Genomic DNA, 21,317 nt, shown 5'->3' with positions numbered 1-21,317 from the left:
GAGGCTCCGGGCGCGAGGAGACCCGAAGCCCCGCCTCCCGGCGCCCCGCCCCCAGGTCTCCCGCCCCCTCGGCAGGAGTCCAGATGTTGCGGAGCCGGGAGCGCGCACCCTGGAGCCGGGAGCCCTGGCTTCTAATCCAGGTCCACCTGGCAGCCTCCTGCTTGTCCTCTGTTAAACGGGAATCAAGTTCATGCGGCTCAAGGAAGATGAGGGGCTTTCCTCTGGGCTACCCTGGAGCCAGAGCAGAGGGGTGAGGGCTGTGTCTTCGGCCAGAATCGGCGCGCACGAGAGAGCAAAGTGCCGATGGGACGCATGGAGCAACATTTCAGATTCAGTTAACATTGACAGAGCATCTAGTAAGTGCCAGGGGGTTTTACAAACATGAACTGACAACACCCCCAGTTTAGGATGAGGACCGGAATTAGAGAGGTCAAGGGCATGGCTGAAGGCGGCACCGCACAAGCGCACGGTTGGCTGGTTTCTGACTCCCAGGCCAGGGCTCCCTCGATGGTCTTCACTCGGGCACTCTTTCCGTGGCTGAGCCCGGGCCACCTCCGGCTCCACGCCCAGGCCTGCATTTCCTTCTCCAGTCCCAGGCCCACGTCTGCGTCCTCTCTCAGCCCATGATTCCTCGTCCTCAACCTTCCTGCTTTGTCCCCACCACCAGATCCAATCAGTACCGACTCCTGTGAACTGTCCCTTTCAGAGGCTCCCTTCTCACAGCCCCTCGCCAAGTACAAGTCCATTTCATCTGTCTGGCCGCAGCCTCAGTCTCCTTATGGTCTCCCTCGGCTCTTGCTTCCTCCTGTCTCAGCACCAGAGGCATCTTCCAAAAATGTGAACCTCACGAGTCCTTCAGGGCCCCCTCTACCTGTGGGCTTGGTCCAACTTCTTTTTTTTTGCGATACGCGGGCTTCTCACTGTTGTGGCCTCTCCCGTTGCGGAGCACAGGCTCCGGACGCGCAGGCTCGGCGGCCATGGCTCACGGGCCCAGCCGCTCCGCGGCATGTGGGATCTTCCCGGACCGGGGCACGAACCCGTGTCCCCTGCATCGGCAGGCGGACTCTCAACCACTGCGCCACCAGGGAAGCCCTGGTCCAACTTCTTACAAGACTACAAGGTCCCTCATGTCTTAGCCCTGCTCCTATTTCAGGTTTCATCTCCTTCTACCCCTTGTCTGCTGGCCCCAGACACACCCAACTGTGTTCTGTCTTTCCTCCAGGCCAGGGAACATTCTCTCCCCTCTGCCTGGAATACGTTTCCTCTTGGTCCTTCTCATCCCAACCTGTAGCCCCTCACACACCAGTTTGCCCACGTAACGTCTGCTAACGCTTCAGATCACACATCCTCTAGGATGCTGCGTTCGTTTGGATTCGATTCGGCAGACTGTAAGAGAAGACCGCAAGAGCAAAGGCTTAAACTCGAAAGTCCAATAAAAGAAGTCTGGAGCTGGTCAGCCCAGGACTGGGCTGAGCTCCGAGGTCATCAGGACCCAGTCTTGTTCCCCTGGACAGTGTTTTTACCACCTTCTAACACACTCCGTGTTCCTGTCTCTAGAGCTCCATCCCAGGTAAACCTGGGTCCTTCTGTGTCTCAGGATACAGGCTCCTTTTCTTAGGGTTAGATAATAGGAATGAGTCCTGCCCACAAACTCAGAGGCTGGGCGGGGGGAAATTTTTCCTTTTCCTTTAAATCAACTTAATTGTAACTTCAGGTCACCATCCGCTAAGGTGGTAGCAAATTCCAGCTCATCTTTTAAATTGAGATAAAATTCTCCATTTTAACCATTCTAAAGGCTACAATTTTAGTACATTCATAATATATTCACAACATAGTGCGACCATCATCACTATCTAATTCCAGAACATTTTCACCACCCTAAAAAGAAAGCTGGTACCCATCAAGCGGTCACCCCTCATCTCCCTCTCCTCCAGCCCCTGTCAACCACGAATCTGCTTTCTGTCTCTATGAATTTGCCTATTCTGGATATTTCATATCACTGGAATCCTACACTATGTGGCCTTTCGTGCCTGGCTTCTTTCACTTAGCACATTTTCGAGGGGCATCTGTGTTATAGCCTATGTCAGTCCTTCATTCCTTTTCATCTCAGTCTGTTTTGAAGGCTGTAGTCCTTCCAAGGTGGTATCAGAGTCCCTGAGGCTTATGAGGGAAATCCTGGCTGGCACCTGTCCTCCAAGCCAGGCAGGCCCTGCTTCCTGGCTTTCCTGGGATACGGAGTCTTTGCTGGGGCTGGGGCTCTGGGGCCAGAGCTGCCTCTCCTGGCCACCGAGCCATGTGGCTCCAGAAGGCTCTCATGAGTGGTAGTGACCCTGCTACCCTGGAGGAGTCCCCAGACCTCTCTGCCCTTCCCGGGCAGGGTCCACCCTCCTCACCTCACCACTTCTCCAAGGGCCCCCTCTCTCCAGGACACCCCATCATCTCTTCAGTGGCCTTAGGTTTTTAGTACAGATCAGTTTCATTTTCAGGCTGCCTTGCTCTCTGCCCCACCACAATTATTAAGGCAAAGACATACAAAGCCTGGCAAATTGCTTACAATTAGGAGATACGTAGAGAGCCAAACAAAAATTTCATGAGAGTAGGTTATCCTACTACCTGCCAGAGTGTCATGGTTGGCCCTGCGTCCCCACGTGCACTGAGCAATTCTGGAACATTGGTGTTTACTAGACCAGGAGGGCACAGAGTTGCGAACCCAAATGTGCAGGGGCAGACACTTGAAGGAAGGAAGGAAGGAATAAATCCTACCAGTGGGGGCTGTGGGGGGCCCCCTCACTCAGGTCAGTGGGTTATTGCCAAGTGGCAATGCTGCTCCACTGTTAACAGCGCTTCCCAGCATTTTGGTGTTTTCCAAAGGGGTTGGAAATACGAGTTGTTATATGAAACTTCATAATTTTTAATTCTGGCAAATAATTCATATTTTAATAGAAAACTTGTATAAGCCCAAAAATAACAGCCACAATACACACACACACACACACACACACACACATACATCTACATGATTGATTCAGCCTCTGGGCTACCAGTTGACAGTCTCTGATTTAAGGATACACTTGATGTCAGGGACCCCTTGTAGCACAAGACATCACAAACCCTTAGGTAAATTGTCACTGGATGAGACCCCTAAAGACAAATACCTCCTAATTAGGCAAGGGCCTCATTTGCTGGCCTGTCCCCCCCGTCTGGAAGGAAACTTCCTCACTGCTTATTATGTGAGGATAGGGTGTGGGTCCTCATGGTTATGAGCAGGTGCTGAACTCGGAGGATATTAGGAAAGGTATTTCCATATGGATGAGGGCTGAAGCTATATACGGGTTGTAGGTTTTTCTGCTTATTCCTTTGGAGTGGGCTTGAGAAATCACACTGCCTTCTCCCCATAAGTCAATGAAATCACCTGAGATCTGCAACCAGACTCCCTATTACTGTGGGACACCAGGAAGGTCTTAGCTCTTGGCAGTGAGAGGAGTAAGAACAGATCATTTATAACAACAAACATAAATAATTCACTTTACTGTCCGTAAGTTAATAAAGTGAAAAAATTGTGAAACCAACACAAGGAGAAGACAAACTAAGTACTGGTGGTAGAATATATTTTATTACATGGTGGTATTTTGGCATAGTTTCCTTCGCAGAGTCTGTTCTTGGCTGTCTACAATCAAATTCTCATTGCCAAGTCCATGTGAGTATTGTGTAACTCACTACGCTGCTTGGAGCCATGGGGTCTTCAAGGTCCTTCTTCCTTGGGTTCAGGAAGACACTGTCCTTTTTGTGGCACAGAGGAGACATCCTTCTGGTGAAGAAGTTCCTCTCCACCGGGGCAAAGCCTCCCCTCTGTCTAGTTGATGTGTATTTCTCTCTAGAGCGTGGCTCATCTTGCTGAAATAAGTCTCCACTCCCCTGTCCTGTCCTTCTTTGTCACAGGGCCCCCAGTGATGTGATGATGTGGTTTGTCCTCTGCTGGGTTTTGGTTTTGTTTTGTTGCATTTTGTTTTGTTTTTGGCTGCACCGCGCAGCTTGTGGGACCTTAGGTCCCCTGGGCAGTGAAAGCGCGGAACCCTAACCACTGGACCGCCAGGGGATTCCTAGGTCCTCGCTGGTTTCCATCAGGCCAGATGATGACTGAATCTTTCTCATCCTCAACCTAACCCTAATACACGGTCTATGCTGGCGACCCCAAGTAGCGCACACAAACAGATTCTTCAAGCAGAAATACTGAGGGTAGTCAAAAGACATTGGCCAAGAGATTTTCCTATCCCAGAGCCAACTGTGAGACACACTGAACAATGATACTGTGGCCCAGGAAATGAGCGTCAGTTCCTGGACGTGGGCACACCAAAAGCGGATTGTGGCGAGTAAATCTTCGAAGCACTGGAATAATTTTGTATGGCCAGCGGTTTCCCGAAGCGGCTCCACAGGTTGTTCTCTGGAAGGAGGAGAGTCCACAGAACTTAAAGCACGTGAAAGTGAAGGGGAGGGTAGGCAAGGCAGCAGCTGCGAAACCCCCGCGGCGTGGGCTTTTCTGCATCCAGGGAGAGAGGCACCGCGCTGGTGCAGCAGGTCGGGAGGTCACCCTGGGACTGAGGCTTTGTGAGCTGGTGTGGGTTTCTCTGACAACACGATCCGCTTGGGATTTCAGGGGGCTTCCAGGCTATTTGTGTCCCAGTGCCATGGAGTAGGAACAGAACCACCGACTGCCCAGGTCACAGTCCTGGCTCTGTTCCTTACTTCGTCGAGGTTTATTTGTTTTATTTGTTTAACTTCCTCCTGCCTCTGTTTTCCTCATCTGAAAATCAGCATCTACCCCAGTGAGTTGTCATAAGTAATGAGTTCATATAGGCAAACACGTACAAGAGACACCTAAATGTCAGTTCGCGGTACTCGCCTCCTAAGTCCCAACTTTCTCTCTTGCTGTTTTCTGCCTCTCAGCCTGTGGTCCCTGTGCTCTCGGCTTGTTGCAGAAAATTCAGCTTTTCCAATAGCACTTGACCGGACTCTCAGCCGTGTTGGATTGCAGGTCACAGGCAGAAAGGGCCTCTCATGATAAAGCCGTATCTTCTTCCTTCTGTGTATGTTTTATTTTAACTCTAGTAAAAAACACGCAACATAAAATTTACCATCTTAACCATCTTTCAGTGGCATTCGGTACATTCATTTTGTGCAAACGTCACCACCATCCACCTCCTGAACTCCTTTCATCCCGCAAAACCGAAGTTCATTACCCATCGAACAACTCTCTGTTTCCGTCTCCTCCCAGCCCCTGGCAACCACTGCTCTACCCTCTCTCACCATGAATTTGACTAGTCTGGTTACCTCCTATAAGTAAAAATAGTGCACCTAGTCTGAGTGGCCACAGTTTAATTAGTTGCTTCATTACTGGGTAATGAGAATGGCCAACTTGCTGCCAAGAAGAGAAGGCTCTCCACCTTCCTTGACTCAGCCAATTCCATATTCCAGGGTCACTTGCCAACCCCCCCTTCTTGATGCCAGTTTCTATAGCAAGACTCTTCCTAGGGTGAGCTACAGAAAGCCCTGCCCAATTGGCTTAGGCAAAAAAGGAATCCATTGGCGCATGTAACTAAAAGTCCAGGGTGGAGAGGGAGGGCTCCAGGTAAACCTAAACCAGACTCTTACACTATGTCATCAAGGCCAGCAGCAGCTCTGTATTTTGGTTCCATTCTTCTCCATACTGCCTGCATACTCAGACTCCACACAATGGAAAGTGCTCCAGGATCACATCTTCCCAGATGCGAGGTCATCAGGAAAAAGAGAGCTTCCCTTCCCTTAATAATTCAGATAAAGTCCTGGCCCTGACTGACCTTGCCCGCACCCAGGTCATGTGTCCACCCCCGAACCAATCTCTGTGGTAAGGTCTGGGTCATATGTCCAAGCCTGTAGCTGAGGTCAGGGTCATCCTCATCCAAATCACAGGACTGAGAGTGGGGAAGAGACAAAGAAAATGCTACTGTCATGGGAAGAAAGGGGACAGGCTGTTAGGCAGGAAAAAACAGCAAATGTTTGCCATATAGACAGTGGAATAGTAAAGCCCTTTAAAAAGAATAAAGTAAATCAGTATTAGTTGATTTGGAGCGATCTCCAAGCTAAGTTAGAAGGAAGCAAGATGCAGAAAAGCAGCAGAGTGTATGTCATCTGTGGCCGCCAAAAGATGCGTATGTGTTCATGTATGCGTGTGTGCTTGTACAGGCATGAAGATTTTTGTGAGAATCTACAAGAAACAGTTCACGGGTATTTATCTCTGTACAGCGGAACTGGGGGGCATGGGACTTTTTTTGTTTTCTGTCCTTCTGAATTTTTACCTGAATACGTGTACATTTTCATTAAATATCAACTTACCAGGCCCCACCTTTAAGTCGTATTCAGAGCATCTGTGTTAGAATTGTTACCTCACAGAAACGGGGGAAGATCACTGGGTCCATGGAATCTGTGGCCTGGCTGAGATTTTGACTGAGGGGCAATGGGTCTGGGATAGCGAGGCCCCAGGGCCCTGGGCCAGGAGCTGGGCAAAGCAGAGCCACCTGTCATGTTTTCTATGTCAGGGGTAGCGGCTGGGGGGCCCTTCAGAGGGAAAGGGAAGCTTGGGACTCAGCTCTGAGAGCTCACGGCTGGGCACTGTCTTCCTTTTTCAGAAACAAAGAGAAAACTAGCATCTGGGTGGGCCTGGATTTGGGGTCCAAAGCATCTTTGGAAGGATCTCAGAGCAGCTACAAGTCCCCTGTTTGGCACCCTGTCCCCAAAGATGCCCCCAGAAGTGTTTGATTTTACCTTGGCCGTGAACCCACTTACCATTATTTATATAAGGTGATTACCACTTACATCTAGATATCGTGTAGCAGAAACATTCTGCAAATTGCTGAAACGTCAAATCAACTCTGTGGTATCATTTCTAAGTCCAGGGACAGCGTCTGCTCCTGTGTGTTAAGACTTCATCAGGTGCTGCTCAGGTGGCTGGGCCATCTGCTTACAACCTTCCAAAATTAGGAGCCCAGGAGACACCCACAGACTCATGACCCAGGAACTGCCAGCCACCTTCACAGGCACCCCACTTCCCCAACCTGAAAATCAAGCCGAGAGAGATCAAAAACTCTTCCTTCCACAAATTCTTTAACAATTATTGAGCATCAAATACACACTGGGCACATTGCTAGGTGCTGGGAAGACAGATGCCAAGGACACACCCAGTCCCGGCCCTCGGAGCTTCGTGATGAGAGCCTAATCAGAGGATGGAAGCTGGGCCGCTTGGTGAGCACACTGGCTACCAGCTCTGAGAGTGAGAGGGCAACTGTGCTCAGCATTTCCTGATGGAAGCAACCTCTGCAGGCAAGAAAAACTGTTCCCGGCCAAAAGATTGACTTCACAATGAGAACGATGTCTCAGGCATTAGCCCTCTCCCTGGAGGGTAACAAGAACCTGCAAGTGACCCAGAAAACTTGCACCAAATCTTTGTTGAATTCACCAAATCTGACTTTGTACTTTTTTTCTAAAATGACAAAAATAAAATTTTTAAATTATAAAGTTAATACATAAGCTGTTTTCATGCAAACAATATATAAAATTTTTAATATTAAACTTTCACTTGAGTTTGGTATACTACATGTGCTTCTAAGTACTTGTTAATATATGTAAAATAAATATTTATGATTATTTTTTACAAGAGTTAATACATTCTGCAACTTGCTTCTTATGTCACTTCATATAGCTCTCTTGCATTCTTTTTTAACAATTACATAGAATTCCACAGTTTGGAGATACCATAATTATTATTACTTCATTATTCTCCTAGGGGTGGACATTTAAATTGTTTCTAATTTTTTAATAGCACAGGCAATGCTGTAATGAATATTCTAGCATATTTACTTTTGTGCCCTTGTACAAGTGTTTCTTTTTTTGTTTGTTTGTTTTTTGGCTGTGTTGGGTCTTCGTTGCTGCGCGCGGGCTTTCTCTAGTTGCGGCAAGCAGGGGCTACTCTTTGTTGCGGTACGTGGGCTTCTCAATGCGGTGGTTTCTCTTGTTGCGGAGCACGGGCTCTAGGCGTGCGGGCTTCAGTAGTTGTGGCATGCAGGCTCAGTAGTTGCAGCTCGCGGGCTCTAGAGCACGGGCTCAGTAGTTGTGGCGCACAGGCTTAGTTGCTCCACAGCATGTGGGATCTTCCCTGACCAGGGCTCGAACCCATGTCCCCTGCATTGGCAGGCAGATTCTTAACCCTTGTTCCACCAGGGAAGTCCCTGTACAAGTGTTTCTATGGAATAAGTTTCCAGAAGTAGAATTGCTGGGTCAAAAGTTCTCTGAAATGGTTCAGCTTGAGTTTGAGGTGAAAATACTGTGTAAGTAAACATTCTGCAGAGCAGAGTTATTAAATAATGCACAAGATGAATTATTCAGAGTGATATTTAAAGTGTGCCCAAGGGTATGCTTTGTGCCTTTGGGCTGCCTTGTCAGAAATGTTCCAGTTTCCTTGTGAGGACAGGAAATCAGCAGAGCAGGATTCCTGAGCCGGGGTCTCCCTGATCCCACTGACAGGAACGTGTGAAGGGTTTTGATGGCAGCATCGGAATTATTCACGGACTGAACGCATCAGTTGATCACACAAGAGGATGGATCTCACGTGCGCACGAGAAGCCCTCAGACTCCTAAGTGCTGTTCTGAAGAGAGAACAGCATACCCAAGAGGCGTTTCGGTGTCAGCACCTGTCCTCACACAGTGGGGCTGATCCTCTTCCTGCTTAGATAATAAGCTCCGGGTCAGTTTCTCACTTACTCAAAACTCACACTGTATACTTGCTGTCTAAAACTCACACTGTATATACTTGCTGTCTAAACCTCTTTTTTTTTCTTTTGGCTGTGTTGGGTCTTCGTTGCTGCGCGGGGGCTTTCTCTAGTTGCAGCGAGCGGGGGCTACTCTTCATTGCGGCGCAAGGGGTTCTCACTGCGGTGGCTTCTTGTTGCGGAGAGCAGGCTCTAGGCATGCAGGCTCAGTAGTTGTGGCACGTGGGGCTCAGTAGTCATGGCACGTGGGCTTAGTAGTTGTGGCTTGCAAGCTCTAGAGCATAGGCTCAGTAGTTGTGGCGCACGGGCTTAGTTGCTCCGCAGCATGTGAGATCTTCCCAGACCAGGGCTCAAACCTGTGTCCCCTGCATTGGCAGGCGGAGTCTTAACCACTGCACCACCAGGGAAGTCTCCAACATCTCTCTGATTGAATAACTTTCAACCTGAGAGAAGTGAGGAACCAAGCATCATATTTAGCCCCGAGTTCCCTGAATCTTACACAGTGCCTGGCACACAAGCGGTCTTGGCAAATGCTTCTTGCAGTATGGCACAGACTAATGTCAGCGCTAGTTGGGCTGTTAATTTACTACTGGGCGTGGGCAAATCACCTCCCTGCTATAAGCCTCAGTTCCCCATCTCCCTGCTGGTGTTGTTTCAGGGCTGAAGTGAAACATACACATAGCCTACAGTATTGTGAATTGATGTAAAAGGTGAGGATTAGAAAGTGGCCTCCATTTGTGACTTTTCAAATATGCCCAGACTTTAAGGAACATTTTGGGGTCTAAAAAGCAGGTTAGAGTTTTTTTTTCTCACAGACATTTTACGATTCAATTAAGTAGGGATTCAAAGTGGTAAAAAAAAAAAAAAAGCCCTGTTTCCTGTAATACTAAAACTGTTTTCATTTTGAGTGGGGTAAGAATACAGCCTTTGAAACTTTTTTAAAATATATTTATTTATTTTTGGCTACACTGAGTCTTCGTTGCTGCATGCGGGCTTTCTCTAGTTGCGAAGAGTGGGGACTACTCTTTGTTGAGGTGTGCAGGCTTCTCATTGCGGTGACTTCTCTTGCTGCGGAGCACGGGCTCTAGGCGTGCGGGCTTCAGTAGTTGTGGCACGCGGGCTCAGTAATTGTGGCTCACGGGCTCTAGAGCACAGCCTCAGTAGTTGTGGCACACGGGTTTAGTTGCTCCGTGGCATGTGAGATCTTCCCGGACCAGAGCTCGAACCCGTGTCCCTTGCATTGGCAGGCGGATTCTTAACCACTGTGCCACCAGGGACGTCCCTGAAACATTTTTATGTTCCCTGGTTTGGCTTTGGAAACGACTGGTGAAAGTTTCTCTGAAGCTCCGCCCCCTCCCTCATTCGTTTTGTGTATTACCCACAGGTGACACCGATGGCCTCGCGGAGCCTCGAGCCTGAAGTCCTGGACAGGCATGTTCTAGGATGCCTGAGCCCAGCATTTTCGGCATTTTCGCAGAGCTGAGTGAATTCACACCAAGCGTGAGGTCTAATCGGGCCACAGAAAATTCGCTCCCAAGGGCCATTTCTTCTACCTTAACAGACTCATCGATAACTCAAACGCTTCGATTTTGGTGCCGTGATATGCGTGACTGTGGAGCAATTCCACAAGCTTCCAAGCACACTGCAGAGCTTTTATTATTATTGTGGTGGCGGTGGTGGTTGTTTAAAGTGTACCGCTGTGAGCACACAGAGCCACTCTGGTTTTGTGTCTGGTCTTGCTGCTTCCGCGAGAGGGCGCCACCTTCGCGGTGGCCTTCAGCCCGGAGTCTGTGCCTCGGAGGCCCCCGCTCGGCAGGTGAGTGTTCTCTCCCCATCTCGCAGAGCTCACGTCCTTGCCCTGAGATACTGCTTCACCTAAAAACAGCATTTGGGGGGCAAAACAGGTCCCAACCCGGTAACGAGGAGTCACTTCGCGTCTGCGCACAGCTCCGGGAGCCCCGGGTCGCTGGGCTGGCCCCTGGGTCGTCTGCTGGGGAAGGACCCCGGGACTGGGGGAGGAATTGCCCTCTGGAGCCACGCCTCCCGAGCCCCCGGGCGGACCCGAAAGGAAGCACCTTCTGTATCCAGCCTCTGCTGTCTTGATTCCCTCCAGGGACCCCCGCCTCGAAAGAGGCAGCCGGGCGGTGAGCGGCTTCCAGCGGCATTTTGCTTTCCCTTTACACAGGGTCGCCATCTAGTGACAACAAGGATGTACTACCACGTTCTAACTTCGGCAGGCTAATGCTCCAAGTGTGGAACGTTCCTGTGAGTGCGGGAAAGCTCTGTGGTGGGGACTGGAGCCAGTTCCAGGCCTTGCTGGGGGCGGATGAGGGGTAGACCTTCCCTGCCCTGCAACACGCGGCCTGGGGCCATCTCCGCAGGGGGCGGTGGGTCTGGTGCAAACGTCGAGTCCGGCCTCGTGTGGACAGTGCCTTGTTCTTCAAAAGGGGAGGCCGGTGGCCCCCCTGAGGTCGGCTCTGAGAGCCACACTCGGCATAGGACCTGTCTGGAGGAATTCTGGCTTAGGATACCCCACTGTCTGTCGGGACTGGGAAAGGTGTTCGGGAAGACAGGGGTGCCAGATGGAGCACCACCCAGATGGGCCTGCCTCGTGCCCTCCCTGAGCGCACCTCCAGTTAGAGACTCTGAAGATGGGCGAAGGGAGAGGGCTGACCTCCCAGGTTCCTGGAACAGTCTGGCCCTGAGCTACCTCACCCCCGCCATGTTCACTTGCTCCAGAACAGACCCAAGGGGCAAGTGCATTCTGCAACTCAGCAAACATTCAGGTGGAAAGAGACTCCAGTCTCCTCTTTTTTTAGAGACCCCGTATCTTTTTTTTTTTTTTTTTTTTTTTTTTTTGCGTTACATGGGCCTCTCACTGTTGTGGCCTCTCCCGTTGCGGAGCACAGGCTCCGGACGCACAGGCTCAACATCCATGGCTCACGGGCCCAGCTGCTCCGCGGCATGTGGGATCTTCCCAGACCGGGGCACGAACCCGTGTCCCCTGCATCGGCAGGCGGACTCTCAACCACTGCGCCACCAGGGAAGCCCGAGACCCCGTATCTTTACTAGGGATTTTCTTGTAGCTGTCAACTTGGCTTCACGGAGGGAAAGCACCGCACCCCACATCCCCACTCTTTCAGAGAATAGCTTCTCTCCACAAGCACTGAGCTCCCAAAGGCGGCTGACCTCCTTCCCTCCTTATCCTATGTTGAGGGGGATGGGGAGAGGGGAAAGAGGGAAAGTTCTCAGTAGTCACCACTCACTGAGCCCTGTGGATAGGTTGCCATGGACGTTTGTGCAGGTTGCTCACTGCACAAGGGCGCCTGGCCTGGGGGGCCACTAGGATCTGGAATTCAGCTCTTACCTGATCACAAAGCCATGCCACCTGGAGGAAGGGGTACACTTTTCAAATTTACCTGCTTTCGGTGATCCTGCCCACAGGGTCCCCCTTTTCCTAATTCTCACAGATGGGGGCCAGCTGCAGCTTTTGGGGAGTTAGGTGACACTCCTTGGAGAAGAGGCTCCTGCACGGAGCCCCAGCCCAGGACTCCTTGGCTTCTGTGGGCCCCAACTCACCTCTCTTCTCCCACAAGTAGAAATTCCCCCCGAGGTGTTCAGTGTATCAGCTGGAGCAGCAAACCTACTCCAGTGCTTGTGGTCTCCATCAAGGGGCTCTGCCGGGGAGGGACGGCAATACTACTCCTGCAGAGGTTTGGTGTTTGATTATAAGATTTTCAGGCAGAAAACATGTCTCTGCACCATTCTGCTGACTCTAGCCTAGTTCCTCAAGCCAGCCTGTGAATGGCTCACCTTCATTTCTCTTGTTCCCAGAATATCTCAGATACACAGACACACCTCTATAGACAGAAAGGTCATTACAGTTCCAGTGGACAGAGATTTAGGTGTGGGCCCAAGGGTGGGTTTATGTTTCTGCCACCTGGTCTATAAAATCTGGGTAGTTGAGCACTTTTTGATGTTTGAAATGGGACAGCGAGGCGTTTCCTTGGGGCCTGTCAAAGGCCCAGGTCAGTGTGTTTGTTTCCTAGGGCTGCTGTAACAAAGTACCTTAAACAGAAATGTACTGTCCCACAGGTCTAGAGTCTAGAAGTCGGAGATCAAGGCATCGGCAGGATTCCTGCTGAGGGCTGTCAGGGAGAATGTTGCCTTTCTCCTAGCTTCTGGGGGTTTGCTGGCCGTCTTTGGTGTTCCTTGGCTTGTAGCCGCATGACCCCAGTCTGCCCTCATGTTCACATGGTGTTCTCTCTGCGTACATGTCTGTGTCCAAATCCCCCCTTTTTACAGTGGGTTACGGCTCACCCTAGTGACCTCACCTGAACTAATTACATCTGCGAGGACCTTATCTTCAAATAGTCACACTCTGAGGTACCGGGGGTTAGGAATTCAACGTATGAATTTGGGAGGACACAATTCAACAGGTAACATTAAGATCCCCCAAAAGATAGCACTAAACCCTCATCTTCTACCCATTGCCATGGTGACAGGAGGAGGGGAGGCTGGAGGGACAGGGAAGTTCAGCGCAGAGAAGCTACAAGAAAGCTTTTCTTTCTGTGTCAGGTTGGGATCAGGAGACTGTCTGATCCCCACGTAACTGAAAAAATCTCTAAGACAGACAAGCCAGACGGTCTCATGTTTATGCATCTCCAGACCACAAAGGAAGGGGAGACTTTGGTAGCCCAAACAGACCCTGAGCTGTCTCAGTGGCCAGAGAAACACAGGTCTGTGGAAGGCTGGCCTACTCAGCCAGAGCCGTCATGGTCCCTGCAGGAGGTTGCCCGTTAGGGTTTTGAAATTATACATTGTCTTAATCATCACTGTGAAGTTCTCCTCAAAATTAACAATAGCTTGGGGCTTCCCTGGTGGCGCAGTGGTTGAGAGTCCACCTGCCGATGCAGGGGACGCGGGTTCGTGCCCCGGTCTGGGAAGATCCCACATGCCGGGGAGCGGTTAGGCCCGTGAGCCATGGCCGCTGAGCCTGTGCGTCCGGAGCCTGTGCTCCGCAGCGGGAGAGGCCACATTGGTGAGAGGCCAATTAACAATGGCTTAACTGCCTGTTTTGGTTGTTGTATTTTGCTTGCAGAAATGGCACAGTTCTGGCTCAAAACCACAGTGTCTAAATCTCCAGCACTGTGGCCAGACTGGCTCTCCTGCTGCCTGAGTCATGGTATTTAAATCTGCCACATATGAAAGTCACATAATCCCACTTTGGGGCTCTGATGAGACAGGTGGAAAACAGCCTTCCAATGGCCTGTGAAAGCTTCATGGGCAAACATGCAGTGGAATCGATAAGCCAGCTGGTTAGAGCTTCAGCCAGAAGACCAGGGGTCCTTACATTGCTGTTCGTGGGTGGGCTTCAGGGAATCTGTGACCCCCAACACTGAAAACTGTAAAATGTATGTATTTTATTAGGGAGAGGGTTCCCAGCATTCATTGAAGATTCAAAGGAATCTATAGATAAACCAGTTAAGAAATACTGCCCTACGCCTCCCGCGTGTTCGTGCCGCGGGAATCCCAGCTGTGGCCCCGCCTGCGTGGACGCCTGGGCTCTCGACCCGCCGCCCACCCAGGCCCGTCGCCCGCACGTCCCTTTCGCTTTTAGTCCCGGCCGCGCTGATTGCCTGCGATGACTTAGAATAGTCCGCACTTGGTTAACACAGCGACAAAGATCGGCAGTGGCTGTCCGAGGATACCTACTTACAAACGGGACCCGCGCCCCCAACTGAAAGCACCCCAGGCCGAGAGCCCGGAAGTCTCGGTTCTCCTCCCGCTCTGCCTCTCTCTCTCAGTGGGACTGGTTTCAGGCCTCAGTTTGCCCATCTGTGTAATTGACGTCAACAGTGTTTCTGGACAATAGAACAAAAGGTGTGCGTTGTGGGGGAAAAAAAAAAAAGACTGCCCTAAAAACTCCCATCCCCCCCCACATCTTTATGGTAAATGAGGAAAGTCAATTTTCTTCTAAAGCACAGAAGCTCATCATGAAATTTGGAATTGTTAATGATGGGAGCAAGACCTTTAAACATGACAATGGTTATCTCCCAGTCTGGACCCTGAAGTTCCTGTTAAGGTTATACATGTGGATCTATAATTGGGAATGTGCAGGCTAGGTTCTGTGGTCACAGAATGGCATATAATGTGCTTCCCTGTGGCCTGGGCTTTCTGATGGGTCCCCAGTAATAGAAACGTCTGTTCCTTTATGGAGAAGGGTGAACCTTGATGGAGTCCATGAACTGGGTCCCAAGATTGTTAGGGATGCAAGACCCTTCCCCCAGAAGTGTGCCTCCCTAGAGGGTTTTTGTTCACATCAACCAGACCTGAGTGGCAGACAACTTCTACTTGACCAAAGGATTCACGATGTTTGTATTTAAGACAGAAGCTGGTCCAGCGCCCTCTCTCTCTCTCCATTTTTCCATCTCTCTCTCTCTATTTGTCCAACCTGTCTCCACCACTCTACCCTATGATAAATAGATGACAAATCGATATTAGATAGATACATGCACATCCATAGTACACGGTAGGGAAAGTTCTCAGTCTGAATTATTATAACAGGGACAGCCAGATATCAACTTTTTTAAAAAAATTATTTTATTTTATTTATTTATTTTTGGCTTCGTTGGGTCTTTGTTGCTGCGCACTGGCTTTCTCTAGTTGCAGCGAGCTTCTCGTTGCGGAGCACAGGCTCTAGGCGCGAGGGCTTCAGTAGTTGTGGCTCACGGGCTCCAGAGCTCAGGCTCAGTAGTTGTGGCACATGGGCTTAGTTGCCCTGCAGCACATGGGATCTTCCCGGACCAGGGCTTGAACCCGTGTCCCCTGCACTGGCAGGTGGATTCTTAACCACCGTGCCACCAGGGAAGCCCAATATCAACTTTTACAGAAATAAAAGAAGAAATTTTAGCAAACTGTTTAAACTATTTTCTTAAATAGATTTCCTTCGCAGCCAGAGATCTTCAGTAGCCTCCGCATCCGACATCAGTTCTTCACCAACTGATGAATTTGGCTTTTATTTTGGGGAAAGAAGCCTCTTTTTCTCTACTTGCTTGCATTTTTGCTTTAATGTCTTCTAGCAAGCTGGGGTGTTTCAATGCACATGGACAGCACCTGGGAATATCTGCACCTCACTCTGTGCTGTGACCACCTCTATCCGGCCATCCCTCTCCTTGTACTTGACAGGCTGGCAATCATGTCACACTCATTACCGTGCAGAACTGGGTAGGGTCTGCCCAAATATGCTCGCTGTTTGGAAAGCATCTGCATGACATCACCAAGAGTGAGGCCTAATGAAATCCCCCTCCCCAGCCCAGCCTTCTGCACGGGTGTTAGTGACAGTGTGTCACACTGTCATGTGCTCCTGGTCTCCCTTAAAGGCTGTGGTCTTTACCAGTGTTATTAACCTGGGCCAAGGAAGAACCTCACAAATCCTATTTCTGTGACCATGAGGTGTGCTAACATCAGGCTGGCAGGGAAGAGGCAAGGCCAGGACTTGGAGGCAGCATGTGGAGAATCCCTGGAGTCTCCCTCTTGAGGAGGGTGGGAGTCCCTGGGAAGTCTCAGTGTTTGTGTGAGACCCCTCCTCTTTCTCACATGGAAAGTCCTTGAGTGTCTGGAACCCTTCCAATATCTGAGACAGGTCTCAGGAAGCAGGCCCACCTATGGCTGAAGGTGGCTGAAGGGGCTCAGGGGAGGCAGGTGAGAGGGAGCCATCACAGAGAACAGAATTGAGATGGACCAGGGCCTAGGAGGGCAAGTGACTCCATGCCTCCAACAGGCGACCCCACGCCTCTGACAAGCAGAGGTAGCCAGGTCAGTTCAATCCCGATAGAGCCAAGTCCAGGGCCCGAAAGACAGTCAGGGGATCCCTAATGGGCTGTGGGATTGCTGAGACCTTTCGTCTGACCTTTTGTCCTGAGCGACCTTCGGCTGCCTGCTGGCTCCAGTACCACCATCTAGCCTAGCATCTAGCCCAGCATTCCCACCTGCCTGGGAAGACCAGGCTCTTTGTCCGCACTGAGGTCTGCACTGCCGGGCCTACAGAGGGTAGTTGGGGTCTTACAGGGAGACCCCACATCTTCCTCTGAGATCGGTCACCCACTGGGGCCTGGGCACAGGGTCTAGCAGAGGGTCTCTTGACCAGGGTGTGCATTCAACAGCACAGGCCGTGAGCTGCTCAGCCCCGGGTGCCCCTCCTCTGGACTCTGACGTGAGCAGCTTGAGCGTCCCTGGAGTTGAGCATCTCATCACCACTACTCCTGACATAAAGAGACAAAGCTGATGTGTACGAATAGTGTGATGCGAAGTTAGCCATCTCACCTTCCTATAGACTCATTACCAAAAACGAGAGGTATTTTCTGCTTCTTCCTCTTCAGAGGGCGGTTGGACTTGTTGTCCTGGAAATTGAGGTGTTTCTAGCCCCAGGAGAGAGTTGAGTGCTTTCATTTTTAAAAGCCTAAACTCATAAAATAATCATAACGCAGGAGGTTTAGGATAGAGGAAGACTCCAAGGACTGAGTCCAAAAACAGCCCAAGGATGGAGGAGACTGGGTGGGGACAGGTGTTCCCACAGTGCCAGAGACCTGCCCTGGAGGGACAGGGAGTGGGCAGGACCTCAGGCAGGGGAGGGCATAAGTGGATGCATGTGGAGGCTGGCTCTGAGAGGTGCAGCTCTGGATGGCCGGCCAGGGAGGAGGGAGTCTGTAACACAAAGGCTGGATTTGTCAGGGTTCTTTAGAGAAACAGAACCAACAAGGATATGTGTGTATATATATTTCATATGTATATATTTCCTATTTGTATAATTAGGAGCTGACTCACCCCATTATAGAGGCCAAGCAATCTCATGATGTGTAGTTGGCAGGCTGGAGACTCACTAGAGCTGATGGTGTAGTTCCAGTCGGAAGGCAGGAGAAGACCCAGGTCCCAGCTGCCTGCACCCACATGTGAAGGGTGGGGGTAAGCCTGGTAAAGACCAGCACCTGGAGGCTACATCTGTCTCAGGCAGAAGCAGCAGCCCAATCAGGACCCAAAACGCAAGAATGGGCCTCCTCTTTCAAGGCACCAATAAATCCTGGGGTCCTTGTTTAATCTGCTTGCGAGAGGGGCCCCTGGAAATTGACTCATAGTGAAGTTCTCATGCATCTTCATAAGTGACAGCTTGAATTGGATATAGTATGACTTAGGAAAATAAAGAAAGGTGACATTTCTTGCCCTTGAATGTTGAAAAGCATATTACTACCCATTCTGAATTTTTAGGAGCCCTGTCCATCACAACAGTGATACAGAAATAAGAAAGGAAGTTGATAGGATTCAACTAACAAGTCATTAATCTCTGCAGCTATTACCTAAGGTGAGGGGTTGAATTTTTTTTTAATTTATTATTTATTTATTTATTTATTTATTTATTTATTTATTTATTGGCTGTGCCAGGTCTTAGTTGCAGCACGCAGGGTCTTCGTTACGGCACAAGGATCTTTAGTTGCGGCATGTGGACTAATTAGTTGTGGGATGCGGACTCTTAGTTGTGGCATGCATGCGGGATCTAATTCCCTGACCAGGGATCAAACCCGGGCCCCTACTTTGGGAGCGCAGAGTCTTACCCACTGGACCACCAGGGAAGTCCTGAGGGGTTGAATTTTATAGAATGTGAGACAGAGGTCAAGGATGGTAAGGATTCTGGGTATCAGTTCCCATGTGGGAGGGTATTCCCACACAACCAATCAATTCTCAGACACCAGCTGGTTATTCTACAATTTAGCTCAATTCTGACACTGTCTACCTGGAGATAGTCAGACCCCACAGATTAATGACTGAGTCCCACCAGACTGCCACCACTTCAGGTGTCAATTGAAAGTCCAGGTTGCCACCTGTACTTTTAACCAACTGGCTATACAGCAGAGGTTCCCATGACCCCATCCTTGTGTTGGATTAATTTGCTAGAGCGGCTCACAGGACTCAAGATACCAGTTTACTTACTAGATTACCAGTTTATTATAAAAGGATATAACTCAGGAACAGCCAGGTGGAAGAGATGCATGGGGCAAGGAATATGGGCAGGGGCGGCAGAGCTTCACTTCCATGCCCTTCTCTCTAAGGGCACCACTCTCCCTGCATCTCCACATGTTCACCAACCCAGTTCTCCAGACCCCATCCTTTTGGGTTTTGACGGAGGCTTCATTACACAGACATGACTGATTAAACCATTGCCCATTGGTGACTGATTCAACCTTCTGCTCTTTTCCCGTCCCTGGAGATCAAGGGTGGTACTGAAAATTTCAGCCCTCAGGACTTCCCTGGTGGTCCAGTGGGTAAGACTCCACGCTCCCAATGCAGGGGGCCCGGGTTCGATCCCTGGTAGGAGAACTAGATCCCACCTGCTGCACTAAGAGCCCTCATTCCACAACTAAAAGATCCCACGTGCCGCAACTAAAGAGCCCGCATGCTGCAACGATGATCCTGCATGCTGCAACTAAGACCTGGCGCAGACAAAATAAATAAACAAAAATTTTTTTTAAGTTGAAATTCTTAAAAAAAAAAAAAAGAGCAAAGAAAAGAAAGTTTCAGCCCTCTAGTCACATGGTTGGTTCTCCTGACAAGCAGACCCATCCTTTGGTGTGGTCCAAAAGTCACCTTATAAACATAACAAAAGACACCTTTATTGCTCTCATCACTTAAGAAATTCCAAGGGTTTTAGGAACTATGTGCCAGAAATGGGGACACAGACCAAATATATTTCTTTTTCTTTTTTTTAATAAATTTATTTATTTTTATTTTATTTATTTTATTTTTGGCTGCGTTGGGTCTTCGCTGCCACATGCAGGCTTTCTCTGGTTGCGGCGAGCGGGGGCTACCCTTCCCTGCGCTGTGTGAGCCTCTCATTGTGGTGGCCTCTCCTGTTGTGGAGCACAGGCTCCAGGCGCACAGGCTCCAGCAGCTGTGGCTCACGGGCTTAGTTGCTCCGCGGCATGTGGGATCCTCCAGGGCCAGGGATCAAACCCATGTCCCCTGCACTGGCAGGCGGACTCCCAACCACTGCACCATCAGGGAAGCCCCTATATTTCTTATAAAATGCAATATTGCAGATGGTGTTTCCCCAGACACAGTGATCGAACCTGGAGATCTCTGGGCTCTCGTCTGAAAAACCAGGCTGGTGGGGCTTCCCTGGTGGCACAGTGGTTGGGAATCTGCCTGCTAATGCAGGGGACACGGGTTCGAGCCCTGGTCTGGGAAGATCCCACATGCCGTGGAGCAACTGGGGCCGTGAGCCACAACTACTGAGCCTGCGCATCTGGAGCCTGTGCTCCTCAACAGGAGAGGCCGTGATAGTGAGAGGCCCGCGCGCCGCGATGAAGAGTGGCCCCCACTCGCCGCAACTAGAGAAAGCCCTCGCACAGAAACGAAGACCCAACACAGCCAAAAATAAATTAATAAACTCCTACCCCCAACATCTTAAAAAAAAAAAAAAAAAAACAGGCTGGTGGTCACCAAATCACACATATACCAGAATTCAAGGCTATTCACACATGGTGGGGGAGGTACTGTGGACGTGGCTCCCCGCTCCTGGCTGCAGGGAGCTCCTTGAAGGGAGGAAGCGAAGAATAGGCAGAATAGGAGCTGGAGCCATCAAGATAGATGATGGAGCCCTAGTGATGGGGCCACTCAGACCACAGGAGAATAATAAACTCTAGACCAGGCAGGATCCAGTCTAAGTGGAGGTGAGATGGTTTTCTTTTCTTTTTTAATAAGGTCTTTCCTTTTTTATTATTTATTTATGTATTTGTGTATTTATTTATTTATTTGGCTGCACCGGGTCTTAGATGCGGCTCACGGAATCTTCGTTGCCGTGTGGGGGATCTTTGTTGCAGCATGCAGAATTTTTAGTTGCGGCATGCGGGATCTAGTTCCCTGACCAGGGATCGAACCCGGGCCCCCTGCATTGGGAGCATGGAGTCTTACCCACTGCGCCACCAGGGAAGTCCCGAGATGGTTTTCAATGGTGAGTTTTCACCATGGGCTGAAGGGCTCAGCTGTCTGAGTCCATAAGAGGAAGGTGGGTGGCCAGGACCCATCAAGGCACTGACAGCTGGGCCAAGCTTGAGCATGAGGCTGAGACCTCCAAAGGGTCTCAGTGGGAAACAGGGCAGAAGGCCAGGGAGGCAGAAGAGCCCTGTACTAAGGGGTTAGACAGGGAGGCTGATGAGAGATGAGAGATGTGCCCCAAACTTAGCAGCTACCTGCACAGTAGTGTTGAGGGACCCCTTATCCTTCCCAGCTGGCCCTCTCCACCCTTTGGTTCCGGGCCTCAGTTTTGTTGCAGGAAGGAGAACGCTTTCCAAGGCCCGAGAGTGGGGTCTTTTCTAACACTCGGAAATGAATTGTCCGAGGAGACACACGTGCTGACAAAGCAAGAGACTTTGTTGGGAAGGGGCGCCCGGGTGGAGGGCAGGAGGGTCAGGGAACCCAGGAGGACGGCTCTGCCACGTGGCTCACAGTCTCGGGCTTCATGGTGAT

This window comes from Mesoplodon bidens (assembly GCF_964165515.1).
Source record: "Mesoplodon bidens genome assembly, chromosome: 9".
In the NCBI taxonomy this organism is placed as follows: domain Eukaryota; kingdom Metazoa; phylum Chordata; class Mammalia; order Artiodactyla; family Ziphiidae; genus Mesoplodon; species Mesoplodon bidens.
The sequence above is the reverse complement of the archived record's forward strand: the minus strand, read 5'-3'. Positions refer to the sequence as shown.